Below are 15,199 nucleotides of genomic sequence, written 5' to 3' on the forward strand. Positions count from 1 at the left end.
AAAGTATGAGGGAGAGGGGGGGGGGGGGAGGGGAGTGTGTGTGTGGGGGTTGGCCTGTTGTGTATGTATTCGTGTATCTGCATGTGCATGACTGCATGTCATTGCTTCTTTCTCTTCTTCATTTGTGGGTTCTCGACACGTGGCTTAAATTAGACTTAGATATCTTTATTTATAGCTCCATCGGTGAATTGCGTACCGTGTCAATGTTATTTACAGTATATATACTCACTCTCCTCGCTTAATTTCTTTAATAACATGAGAATTCCAGCCGCTACCTTTTGGTCGCGTTGTTCACGAACCCACGATGTATACGAGAATACGAGAGATATAAACCAACCATATCTAATGGACGAAAAGGAAATCAGTAAAGAGTTAAATCTGCAACCTCTTGGATAAAAGATGAAATATTTGGCAACTTTCATAGTTTCCACCCAAATTTGGATAATTCAATTGGTAAATATAGAGATACAAAACGTCTGTTCCACGCCGAATTCGAATCTCGAATTTGGGGAGGGAACATAGAATCCAAATCAATTGGATAATTCCCACTCCCAAGATTAATTAAAGTCGTAGTCTAACGTACCCGATTACCTAAAAAATATTCTCATGGGTTTCCTCCTCCTAATTTTATTATCTAATATCTACGTAAGATATACATCCCTAATTAATACGTGTTTATATATATATATATATTGATTACGGGAGGTGTGAAGTGAAACATATTTCATTGTCCGAATGAATATTCCATGCATATTGCCCTTTTTATTGAATATATTGCATCTATAAGGGCATGATAGATAGATGTATCCACAAAAATGTGTATATATATACATTTTTTGGTTTAACACATAATTGATAATATATTTATAAGACGTAAATAACTCATATTTGTCCCGAAAACTCAACAAAATTGGTATATTAGTGTATCTTTTAATCCGTTGAATTATATCGTTGAACTATGTATTATTATATATAGACAAAATGTATATATTTAGTAGGTTTAAATTGTATTTATTATATAAAGTTTCATAGTTACGATCCGATTAAATAAACATATCTTTTGAAGGACACATGTGATTTATTGAATTTAAAAGTATAGTTTTTTACTAAAAAAATTGTAAGAGACTTACATAAATATTGGCAATTGCAAGCAATTACCATATATGGCTAAAGGACATTCATATAATATTACCGGATACAATTTTCTATAATTACACAGTTTCTTCCCCTCTGTATGCCTATATATTTTTTAATTAATTATTTTTTGCCACTAACTAATAACATTTGCTTATTTCCTATTTATTAAACAGTCTTTTGGTCAACTGTTCATCACATGTACTGCAAATGGAAATGGGCAGTAAAATTCAGTTAATCGAATTTATACAATTCATTATTTATTAGGCTAAAAATCGCTGACGTGGACAAAGAATATATACAATGCACTCGGGTAGGATCAATTACTTGAATGACGACCTTTTTCATTGATTTAATTTGATGTATATGTCCGTATAAATAAAATTTTAAAAATCGATATGAATTTCAGTAAATATTGATGTAAAGAAGATATACATGTGATTAAAAAATTCATATGTTTCATGTTTTATGTTTGGTTTATATTTCTATTTATTTAATTTTATTCTTCATTTATTTCGTTTTACCAGAATTATTAGATTTGTTTTTCGTTTCCAATCTTGTATTCAGTGGTAAGTTTTTATTAATATAATTATTTATCTCAAAATGGGGAAGTCAACATCCCGTAAAATAACTGATGCATGAGCTACCGTGACTAATACAACAAATAATTAATTTGATTAATGATAATCTGTTAAATATAATTATGATTTATGACAATTTCTCTCAACATCTTCCTGAATTTCCGTGGAAATTGTTCTGAGTCTTCTGACAGATTTGAGGAGAAACTCAGAATAATAATAATAATAATAATGTCAATTGATGATTATAATATTCCGAACTACAATATGAACAATTAATTAAAGAAAGATTGTTCCCGGAACCTTCAAATCATGTATTAATCACATGAGCAAATAATTCGACCCACAGAAAAGGGCCGATATTCATGAAAAAAAATATTAATTTGCATGACAATTAAAGCTTATTTTCATTTATTAGAATAATAATAAATTTATATCATTGATATGGCAAGTTAATCATTGGATAGTAATGGAATATGACTAATTAAAAAATAAAAAATAATTAAAAATCTGTGTGATTTCCCATTGCTTTTTTTTAGGCTAAGGATGGTGAAAATAACGTAAACAAATAACAGTTATATATATACAAAAAGAGAAATTCATAAAGTAATTATATCTAATCTTCTTATATATTAAAAATGAATATACACTAATATCGTTAATATGATCGTTTAACTTGATTAACCGATTATCTATCCCTATTAATCTACTCATATTCAAATTTTTATTATAAAAGACCGTCATAAGGTTAAATATATTAAATTTCAAAATCCGTAAACATTTTACAGTATGAATTTTATTTTGTTATAACTCGCTAAAATTATTTTTTATTTTAAAATTTTAATTGTTGGGTAATGTGAGTGACTTGGAAGCATGGATGGTGAAGAGCGAGAGACAGGTCACATCCAATGGAGAAGTGAGGAACATCTCAAACCCAAGGTCGTGTCTTTTGCCTTGTCAACATCCCTCACCCCCTCCATTTACCATTGTTTCCCTCACAACCCCCACCCCCCAAACCCTATTTATTAATAATATATTTTTTCATATTTAAAATCCATATAGATAAATCATTTGAATTATCTCTCTCTATGACCAAAAAAAAAAGGAAAATGAAATCAATTTCTTATCTTCTCTTGTAACATCGTCTTAGACGACTTCCCAACCACATCTTCCTTTCTACTTGAACATCTCTCGAGAGATGATATAACATATGCATTTCCCTTGGCCTCTCTTCTTCTTCTTCTTCTTTGATAATTGGTGCGGTCTCCTTATATTTTGTATGTGTGTATATATATATTCCCCATTTAGACTCATTTGATTCTTTCCTTCTCTTTTCACATTCATAATCCATCGTTTAATCCTCAATTCCCAAGCAGTTGATGAATTTTCTCTATGTATTTTCACATTAGTAGTTCTCCTATATATTATTATTTAGTAGATATTAATTATGGAGGTGGAGAAAAAGTGTTTGGAGTCGTTGAGGTTTGTGTACAAGGCACATTTCTTTCTAAATCTTGTGTATGTGATGAATGTTAGGTATGTTAATACGATTAGGTATACTAACATTGTTTTCATGTTAGATGTAATAATTAGTTCACACTTACAAGTGCGTCCCAAATTATATGCAATCAACTCGATCGATAGAACTACATTGCGTAAAACTTAAAACCTTATATGATTAAGATAATTTGCATACATCTTATAGATTAGGCAAAGCGAATTACCGAATTCAAGAAGAAAAATCGATAACATTTCAACTCCATGAGTTTTTTTTTTTTTAAATGGGTTGACTACTAGAAAATTTGATATACCTAAAGATGGTATATATATATCAACACACTCGTGGAATGTCCAAAACATGTTGAATATGATGAGTCCAAAATCATGTGAAACATTAAGGTAAGACTAGAGTGGTGCAAGGTAGAGTGATTGGTAGATGTGGATTTCGGGATGGTCCGGGTTATATTGTTAAGCCGCTTTCAAAGCTCATCTCTCTTGGATTTATTTGCACATAGCTCTTGTGGCCTCTCTTGTGACCACAACATACTGCATATCACCACAAGATAAGGATAAAAACTTTGATTTGATTTAACACATTGCTTCGTGCCAAAGAACCCTAGAAATTTTCTGTTTACAAAGACTCATATCAGCATATATGTATCATGTATATATGTATGTGTGTGTGTGTGTATGTATGTATGTATGTATGTATGTATGTATGTATGTATGTATGTTCTCGTCGGGATAAAAGGATCCTACAGTGAAATTTACATGTTCTCGTCCACAACACAAAACTCGGAAGTAACCAAAGATATTTAAAATATATTCACTAATTCTACTGTCAATTACTCTTCAACCGTATATTATATATAAAAATCAAATAAACACCGTCGGTCCTGTTAATTATGATACGTACAATGTGTATGGGGTCATGGACAAAGGCTGATCTACACAAAATTTATTATCGGTCACTAATTTTTCGTTATTTTTATATAAATTAGTTTACACAATTAAGAATAACTTAAATTGTGCATATATCCGTGATTCTGGTACTATGGATGGTTATCTATTTTCTTCAACAATTACATGTGATATATAACCATATGATGTCTTAGTAATTTCTAGAAGAGATATATTGGTTTGGACAAAAGCAATACAGATAAACGTTTGGTCTAATAATAATTGAGAGTTTATTCATTAGATTTATGATTGATTTTTTTGTTTATTTTGCCTTAATAAGAATAATTTTGGCATTATATAAAAAACACCATTACTTTGCTATTTTTATTTCAACAGATATCTTTCTCCACCTATGACTATGTGGCCCAAAATATACTGTGATCACATTTTGATTTTATTTATTATAATGTTAAATTTATGGTGACCACACTAATTCATTATGTTCATACCTTATATATCTTACTAACCATTTGATTAAAACATCATAAATTTAATGTTATGAACAATAAAATCAATATATGACCACACTATATTTCGGGTCATATGGATCACATGGATCACAACTATAGAAGAGTATGTGTTGAAGTAAAAATAGTAAAGTAAATGTATTTTTTATAAAATCCCGAATAACTTCTTATTTTTTTTATAACCGGATGTATTGGGTCGAAACCATACTAATACCGGGACCGAGAGAACTTCTTGCTTTTTATTTTAAGAAACATGTAATTAAAATATATGAAGTAGAAAACAATAAAGTTGACATTTTTTTTATAATTGGTAACTTTATCAGGATTTTGACCCAACTAAATCTCGTAGAAGACCCGCAAAAGCCCAAAATTGCCATATTTGAAAATTGATTAATGATAATTCGGGATCAATTCTGATAAAATATCGTGTTTGATCGTTTTGAATATTTGCGACGAATGATATATGTAATGTTTTTTGCTCGGAAAATCGATCCGAATTAAATACATTGTTTCTAGTCATTAATGTGTCCATTCAAATAGTCTATATTTTGGTAAGTGACAAAACTTGGCAATGATATTCAAATACTGTCATTACAAAAGGCAGAAAACAAAAAGAAAAATACAAAAGGAAGAGGGGTTTCTTGTGCGTGGAGTTAACCCTAACCCTAGCCCTAATGAGCATACACACAACATTTTGAAATACTGAATCTGATTCGGATCTGAGTTGACCCGGGGGTTTTGGTATCTTACCATAGCAGAAAATGTCTCAATATGTAAAATTATTATACATGGCCCTACAAAAAATTATAATTAATTAATGTGCATAAGAGAATCTTGCCCCTAATAATATTATTCGTAATGTTGGTAGAACAAGGGACATTGGTTTGCAAGCCATGACAAGGGCTGACCATTGACCAGATGCACTTCTCTTTTGCTTTATTAACATATTTTTTTTTCTTAATTAAAGATTTTCCCAAAACGTAAATCTAATTCTTGATTAATCTATATGGTCCTCTCTTCTAATTAACGCAAGCTTTAATTCGCATATTCGTTCATTAGTAGAAAATTATTTTCAGCTTCTTGTTTTTTTTTCCTTATGTAAAAGTAACAAATAGTTGTAAAAGTTATTTCCAATCGATTTGGTGATCAGAGTAAAATTACATAAGCTAAGACATGGTTAGCAATAATACTACTTCATTAGGAGATTTTTTTTTTACTATTAAAAGGTGTTTTAAGGAATAATTAAAGAAAAATTCGTGTAGGCCCAATTGAGAGAAGGAAGCAAGAAAGAAAATTGTTTGGGCCAATTTGAAAGGCATGAAAGTTCAATTGTGCATGTCTATGACTCAAATTAATTAGTTTTCTATTGCCCCAAAATTTAAAATTTGATTTCAATGGTGCGGTAATAAAAGCGAAAAAAAATGTGCGGTTAATTTGATTTTTTGAATAAGAAGTTTTGTTAAATGGAGAAAACAAGAAATTTTTTCCCTTAGTAAGATGAGAGAGCGGTAATATTTTTAGACAAAACTCACTTATTGGCTCCTTTTAGTAAATTTGTGTTTATTAGTCATGTGACGGGAATATACTATTCAAGACTCTTATTATTCAAGGTTTATATCGAATTATGATAAGCAACTCCGTCTACTAAATTGTTTTTAATTTTTTTTGGCAAAAGTTATTAAATTTATAGAAAATCCCATAAAAATATACTATTTCTTTATCAAATCACAAATGAATCCATAAATTTTAAAATTTTCAAATAAATGCACCAAATTTTTTTATACTCGCACATTAAACAGACTTAAAGTCTTAGAATCTCACATTCAGCAAATCATGTTTGACTATAAACTTAATCGTATGACTTACAAATAACATTGTGTGTAAATGTTAGTAATGCAATCGCCGTTTCTGGCGATTGAGATCAATTGAAAAAATAATTGTTGGAATCGTAATTGTCCACAATGCAACAAAACGTTAATATTCTAACCGCAGTTAAAAGATTGCATTACGATAGCGTTTTCCAGCGTTTTGGTTAAATGACCAAAATACCCCTAAACTTAAATAATATATATACACATACATATTATATAATATATATATATATATATAAATTTATATGTGTATATAAAATATATAAATACATACACATACAATACATATATATATACATATATACACACATATAGATACATATATATACATATACATATACATATGCATACATATAGATACATATACATAGACATATATATATATATACATATATTTATATAAATATATATATACATAAATTATAAAAAATATTAATAATTTTGTTTGGTATTATGTTTGATATTGTTTGGTTTTACCAATAAATATTTTTAAAATATTTTTAATATTAAAATTATTTTTAAAAACAAATTAAATTAATAATAAAATTATATTTTAAATTTTATAATTAATTATTTAAAATTTTCATAATTTTTTGATATTAAATAATAGTAAAAAACTAACTAAAAATATTTTAAAAATGATTAGTATTGTATATAATAAAATGATGTTTTTTTTTTGCAATTTAAACCAAATCGCAATCGCAATTGCTGTCAACCAGTCGTTCTAAATCGCAATCACTCCCACTGGCAGTCGCTAACAACAGTACGAGTCAGTATCAATTGCCTTGAATCATCAGTACATAGTAAACGTCCGCAATTACCGCGATTGCGATTGAGATTCCACCAATCAACACCTATATGACAATAGTTTTAGATGACATTTTTACTTTAAACATGCTTATTAAAAAAATTATTTTGTCTAAAATACATTTATTTAATGGTATCTCTAATTATTACCTTGAAGCATGCATACTGTTGTTGACAAGTGATAAATTTAGAAAACCATATAGTTGTAAAAAATTACATTGAAAATCTAAAAACTTCATTTATTTTGATACAAAAAAGTTATGTTAAAACGTCATATAAAATTAAATTGAGAAAGTATATATATTTTATTTAATACATATATACACAAACATATATAAAATAATTCACAACATGTATATATACACACGTATACATTTACACATACATATTTATGGAGTTTGGGAACCTTATATCGAATTTATGGTTTAATGTGAAAGTATGGACGAGTTCGTACATTTTAACATTTGGTTTAAAGTTGATTTATTAATACGGGATTTAGTAGCGAGTTTGTGTATTTTTCATACGATTTTCTCTTAAATTTAATAGTACTTCGTACATGTGAATGCATGCAGACATACAATACAATCATCTATACGTACATGTATGTATATAATCGTTTACATGTAAGTTTTTTTTTTTTTGGTAAACGGTAAATTTTATATATATGTATGTTGCCCCAATACACTGAGTTACCTCCAAAATAGAGCAAAAGCGAAAGTATTAGAACCATAAGCTAAGAAAGATACATGTAAGTTTATTGATAAGAAAACTCGGTGTTTTGTCATTATATTATCTGAATACGAAAACAAATTTGGATCCTTTCACTATCAGAGATTGGGGATCACACGTGTATGTCTTTAGTTCTACAATTACGGTCTGGAATTCTTGAGTTGTTTTTCTTTCTTCTTGTTGGCCTTTTGTCCTTGGACCATAACTTTCAATAGTCTCAAACTTTGTCGGCAATCACGCGGCTATATATATATATATATATATATATATGTATATGTATATGTTCATACACATTTATACCCAAATAGCTGAAAAAGTGGAGCAATTATGAATTTGGTTGTCAATAAGGAAATTTCTTCGAAAATAGTTTATAGATTAGCAATGAATATTTAGGATTTCAAATTCATTTTGAACTAAAGTTTTGTGTGTGTGTTTTATTTTAAAAAAACTACATTCATTCATTGTTTACATAGGTTTTAGTTTAGTTCCAATATTTCAATATTGGATTTAGTTTCGATTTTATACTAATTTTCTAAATTGGTGTTCATTTTTTTAATTGTTTTCTTCCATGTCCTTAATTTTGTTTACAGAAAGTGACATCCGATAGATTTTTTTTTTTATAGAATTTGATTAGAATATGATTATATATGATTAATCGGTTCGATAAATACCCACATTTACACCGAAATATCTACCCTACTATAAGTTGTTGCTGCTTAGATGTCCTATTTCCATTGAAACAATCGTGGTATATACAAAATAGAGACACCAAATGCATAACTATAAATCATTGGAAATGTTTTACGTGGCATAACAAAAATATCAAAATTTGTTCACAACATGGGCGCTGTAACAATGAAAACCATGCAAAAATGATTGAAATAAAAGGCAAAAAAATGTTTTAAAAAATGAATAAATATCAATTCAATCAACTTCAATACATTCTCATCCACAACTATTATAGAATACGTTTCGCATTTGAGGACCAAGCGTGTGCATTTCACGTCTTAAATTAGCCCACCAAACCAAAGTCCCCCCACCATTCCCATTTCATTGACTTTTGCATGTGCATGTCGTAAGAGCTCCCATGCATGCACGTTTGATTGGATGACAATATAATTGTTTTTTTTTTAATTTAATTTTCAGATTTACTCCTAAAAGTTAGATTTGTTTTCGAAATTTTATGCAGTTATCAATCTTGGTTATTAGGCTTTGCTTTAATAAAAAAAAATGTGTATGATCACAAATCATATAAGCAATAGTTTAGGAATTTCATAAAAAAATATAACACGTATTAAATATTGGATAACATGAATATAATTTATAGGACAACAATGTAAAATTTTGATTTGATAAATAATATATATAAATCTTGTTTTCTAGATTTGATTAAGCCCTCTCGGATCTCATTGAAAATTCCTTTTAACGTGGGATTGTTTGCTTGAGTTGTGTCTGCAAGAAAAAAACATTATGAACCGATGAGTTTACTTTTGGAGAACAACTAATAGAGATGTTGTGATGCGTGTTGGATATGATTTCTCTAGGCACAAATAATGGAGATTTCATCCAAAATTTGTTATATTCTAAGATATAAATGGTCTAATATATGGTCCATTGGCATATAATTCATATTTGTTATGGCAAACAACATTAGTTAAATCTAAAATACCTTTTTTTTGTTAAATAAATCTAAAACACGATCTCGCATATATAGTTTTTTTGTGGCAATTACATGTGATCCTCAAGAGAGATGTTTGTCATTTTTTTTTGTTAGAATACTTCACAAATCTTCTACTTTATTTCCTTTTGTTTATACACTAATATATATATACATATATGTGTGTGTATACATTTGGGAGTTCAATAAATAATAAAAAATAGAATTTTCGAGTTATACTATCTTAAATAAACCCGTAAAACTATCAATAACACTTCCAAAAAAAAAAAGGAAGCAGTGAAACATTTAGATTCATTTCAGAGATTCCCAGTCTCCATGAACGTTAATTAGATGTCTGTGTAAGAGAGTTCAAGAAGATTCTCAAAATCCAAGAATGTTTATATAATAATCTCTCTTCATAAACCTAATTAACTGCCATTAACATTCATTAATGCCTTCTTTTAGTTTTCTACTTGAGATTCTCTCTCTCTCTCTCTCTCTCTCTCATTGAATAATTAATTAAATAGTTTATGAAGAGAACACACATAAATCGATGGACAAATTAGGGTTTTGATCGTAAACGCAACATGCAAAGCGGGAGATTAACTAACAAACACATGATGAGGCATCAGTGCCACGACCACCGATTTCGGTGTCCACATGCAAGGTTCTTTTTTATATAAATTTTTAATTTATTTTTTGTTTTCTGATCAGTTCGATGTTGCTGTCTACATGTCCGGTCCGACCCTACCGTTCTATAAATGATTGATGCTTCAACGACATGACAATGGTCAGACATATCCAGCAAATCGGGGCAATGCTTGTTTGATCTGATCTTATTGTTAGAACTCTATACGATTTCTGTGGTTTTTTTGTGATAATTTGCATGGAACTTTATCTCACTAATCCTTTTTTTGTATACGAAATGCCTGTCGAGCTATATTATATGCGTGCATATGAATTGTGTGAAATATAATCCAACAAATAACTCCTATTAAAATACGAGAGATTCTATAAATAATTAAGATCGAACTACGGGGAGGGCAGAACATTTCGACATTTTAGTAAAATTTCTGTTCAAAATCCAATGTATAAATAGATCCAAAAGATTAGTCGGTGTCGGAATATAATATGAAAAACTTCCATTACAAAAGTAAAATTTGTGCTATATGTGAGATACCTTAATGATGGAGGTAACAAAATAATTATCTCATCCAATATACATACATATATATATAGAGAGAGAGACACATAGATAATCACTAAGAACGAATGCTTAGGTGTCTACGGACTCAACGGTCATTTCTTTGTACACATACATGTTGACGAAGAACATGAAGAGGAGACATGCATGTCGGACCCGAATATTCAGCCGTGACTCTCCTTCCATTCTTTAGTCAATAACTTCAGGCCCAAGTTATTGACAAAGCTTATGTCAAGAAAATCACAACAGCTGCAATATTTTCTCAGAAATATGCTTTTCCAATTCTTAATATGTAGTTTTCATTCTTTGTAAATAGAATATATATATTTCCTTCTTTATCTATGTTAAGATATGTACATATATGTAATATCTTATGGTAATGAACGATAAGAGAATAATTCTTCTAATTCTCTCTGGTTCTCTTCAACTCTCAGTTCTATACTCACCGAGATTGTTTCCGAAACTCAAACGATTCTAATCACCTTCAAATATACTTGGCTAACCCTCTTGACTTCCAAGGGAGAAGTTTTTGATGCCTTTGTCAGGTTTCACGCATGTATTCAGACACAATATGGAGCAAAACTGAAGTGCTTTCGTTCGGACAATGGAGGAGAGTTCATCAACACTCGGTTCAAAGATTATTTTTCGAAGCATGGCATTGAACATCAATCCTCGTATGCTTATACTCCTCAACAAAACGGAGTGGCGGAAAGAAAGAATCGACACCTTATGGAAGTAGCAAGAACATTACTTTTCCATCGAAATGTTCCACGACGGTTTTAGTGCGATGCAGTGGTCACAGCATGTTATTTAATCAATCGCCTTCCCACCAAAAGTCTTCACGATCACTCGCCCTTCGAGGTACTCAACCAAACACGACCCTCTATAGATTTCTTGAAAATATTCGGTTGTGTTTGCTATGTCTTTGTACCAAAAAACAACCGAAACAAGTTGGACCCCAAAAGCATCAAGTGTGTGTTTCTCAGTTACTCGACAAAACAAAAGGGTTATAAGCCTCATGAAGAACAAGCCTTTGACCTGATGGAAGTCTCTGATCAGAATGATACTCAGCAAGTTCACATGCCAAGTCAAGAGTTTTCTCCTCCAGCAAACTCGTACTCAGGTAACCTCAATGAAATTCATAATAATGCTTGTATACCTGATCTCATACATGCAGGAGAGAACAACCAAAGACAAACCAACCAAGAATCAAGGACATCTACTCAAAGAACACGTTCTGATCAGAGAAGTTCAAGGAGACAACTGAGACTTCCTCACCAAGTAACAGTCCCATTACGTAGTAGTTTACGCGTTCGAAAACCGACATACAAACTAAGAGAAAGTCAACGTGGTTATACGGTAACTCATCCCATTCAAAATTTATATTCAACACAACACTTACCGATTAACCATCAAGTATTTTTAAGCAAGTTAGATCAAGCCGAAGAACCACAAACATTCGACGAAGCCTATGCTAAAGATCAGAATGGCAAAAAGCAATGGAGGAGGAAATCTCGGCATTACAACGTAATGGAACCTGGGAGATTGTATCTCTTCCACAAAACAAAAAATCGGTAGGATGCAAGTGGGTATACAAGATCATGTATCGGAGTGATGGCGAAATTGAGAGACACAAAGCTAGATTAGTCGCCAAAAGCTACACACAGACGTACGGGGAAGACTACACAGATACATTTGCCCCCGTCGCAAAACTTCCCACGTTAAGAATCATACTTTCTATCGCAACAAATCTCAATTGGAATCTTTGGCAGATGGACGTTCAAAATGCATTCCTCCATGGAGACTTAGAGGAATAAATATACATGGATGTACCTCCGGGATTCCACCATGAGATCGGTCAAGACAAAGTGTGTAAGTTTAAGAAGGCTTTATACGGACTCAAACAATCGCCTCGACAATGGTATGCTAAACTTCACGAAGCTTTGACGGTTCATGGATTCACAAGAAGTGAAAGTGACCACTCACTCTTTACATCGCAATCCTCGAAAGGTATGATTGTTCTACTCGTGTACGTGGATGATATTATATTAACCGGTGATGATTGTCAAGGTATTACTAATACCAAAACTTTACTTCGAAATAATTTTGACATTAAGAATTTAGGTGCACTAAAGTATTTTCTTGGCATAGAAGTAACTCGATCACATGATGGGTTATTTCTATCTCAACAAAAATATACACTTGATCTTTTGAACAGTGCAGGTAAACTCGGAGCAAAGCCGACAAAGACACCCATTGAAGCTAATTACAAGTATCAACCAGAGGGGGAACCACTCGAAGACCCCGAACAATATAGAAGAATTGTCGGTAAGTTTATCTATTTAACAATTACTAGGCCTGACTTATCTTTCGCTGTGGGGCAGGTTAGCCAATTTATGCATGCACCCACAGCTCGTCATTGGAAGATGATGGAGCGGATTCTCAAGTATCTCAAGGGATCTCCAGGCAAAAGAATTTGGATGCATCGGAACAACAAAGTTGATGTCATTGGCTATTGCGATGCGGATTGGGTCGGAGATCAACAAGATAGGAAGTCAACATCCGGTTATCGTACATTCGTCGGGGGAAACTTGGCTACGTGGAAGAGTAAGAAGCAAAACGTGGTGGTCCGATCAAGTGCCGAGGCTGAGTATCAAGCAATGGCGACAGCGGCGAGTGAGCTCGTGTGGATCAAGGCGTTACTCAAGGACCTCGGTATTGACCTCGACGGAGCAATTCCTCTACATTGTGACAATCAGGTGGCTATACAAATTGCGGAAAATCTTATGTTTCACGAGAGGAAGAAACACATTGAGATCGATTGCCACTTTGTTCGGGAGAAGATCACTCAAGGTATTATCACTACCCCATACACTAAGAGTGCAGAACAATTAGCCGATATATTCACCAAAGCTCCAAATGTTAAGGATCACGAAAGCATTCTCTCCAAGATTGGTCTTGTGGATATTCACCGACCAATCTTGAGGGGGAATGTTGACGAAGAACATGAAGAGCACACATGCACGTCGGACCCGAATATTCAGCCGTGACTCTCCTTCCATTCTTTAGTCAATAACTTCAGGCCCAAGTTATTGACAAAACTTATGTCAAGGAAATCACAACGGCTGCAATATTTTCTCAGAAATATGCTTTTCCAATTCTTAATCTATAGTTTCCATTCTTTGTAAATAGAATATATATATTTCCTTCTTTATCTATGTTAAGATCTGTACATATATGTAATGTCTTATGGAAATGAACGATAAGAGAATAATTCTTCTAATTCTCTCTGGTTCTCTTCAACTCTCGGTTCTATACTCACCGAGATTATTTCCGAAACTCAAACGATTCTAATTACCTTCAAATTATAAAAACGTTCAATACATGTGTCTCCCTTTGTGTATGTGTATATATATCTATTTTAACCTAACAATATTTATATAATCATACGAGTTAATTGGATAAAAATAAAACAGAATCATAATATAGATGCTGATAGATACCAAAAAATTGAAAAAGGAGACAAACTTTTCTGAGATACACACGCGTGCGGTTGACTCGACGTTTGGAGTTTTGCAGACCAATCGGACATGATGATGTCTGTGTTTCAACTTCAACCGTCTTCTCGATGTTTTGGAATATTTTTTTTTATTTTCTTCAAATATAACTAAATCTTATACTTCCGCTTACCTATATCGATCAAATTCAATGCTTTAGCATTTCATTATTTAATTATATATATATATATATATATATGTGTGTGTGTGTGTGTGTGTATGTGTATGTAATAGATCTTAGAAAGTATTCGACTTGAATCATAATGTAACGAATATTCGCATATTTGCAATATGAGAACGTTGCTTTATTATGATAAAAATATCAAAGATTATAACTGTACAAACAAAAGGATTAGAGATTGCAACACAAACAGATTCATAAACAACACGGAACTTTCATCCCCATCTTCTTTCTCTATATATAATCTTAAGAAAAATAAATGCAAATGCTAATTATGCCATACATATATATATAATCTTAAATTAAAGAACAAACGTCATAAACATGTAGTAAATCCAATGTATATGCACATTTGTAAAGATCGAAAATGCATGGGGATGATCGTTACAAGTTGAACCCAACATAGTTATGCGTAAATTATTTGGGAAGTTAGTATTTAATTCGTATTAATTTTTCGAACAATATGATGCAATGTATATATGCAAGTGTGGGAAAATGGACATTGACATACCATGTGGACTTTGTCCCGCATTATATATATATATATATATATA

The sequence above is a fragment of the Tarenaya hassleriana genome, unplaced genomic scaffold (assembly GCF_000463585.1).
Source record: "Tarenaya hassleriana unplaced genomic scaffold, ASM46358v1 Cleome36, whole genome shotgun sequence".
In the NCBI taxonomy this organism is placed as follows: domain Eukaryota; kingdom Viridiplantae; phylum Streptophyta; class Magnoliopsida; order Brassicales; family Cleomaceae; genus Tarenaya; species Tarenaya hassleriana.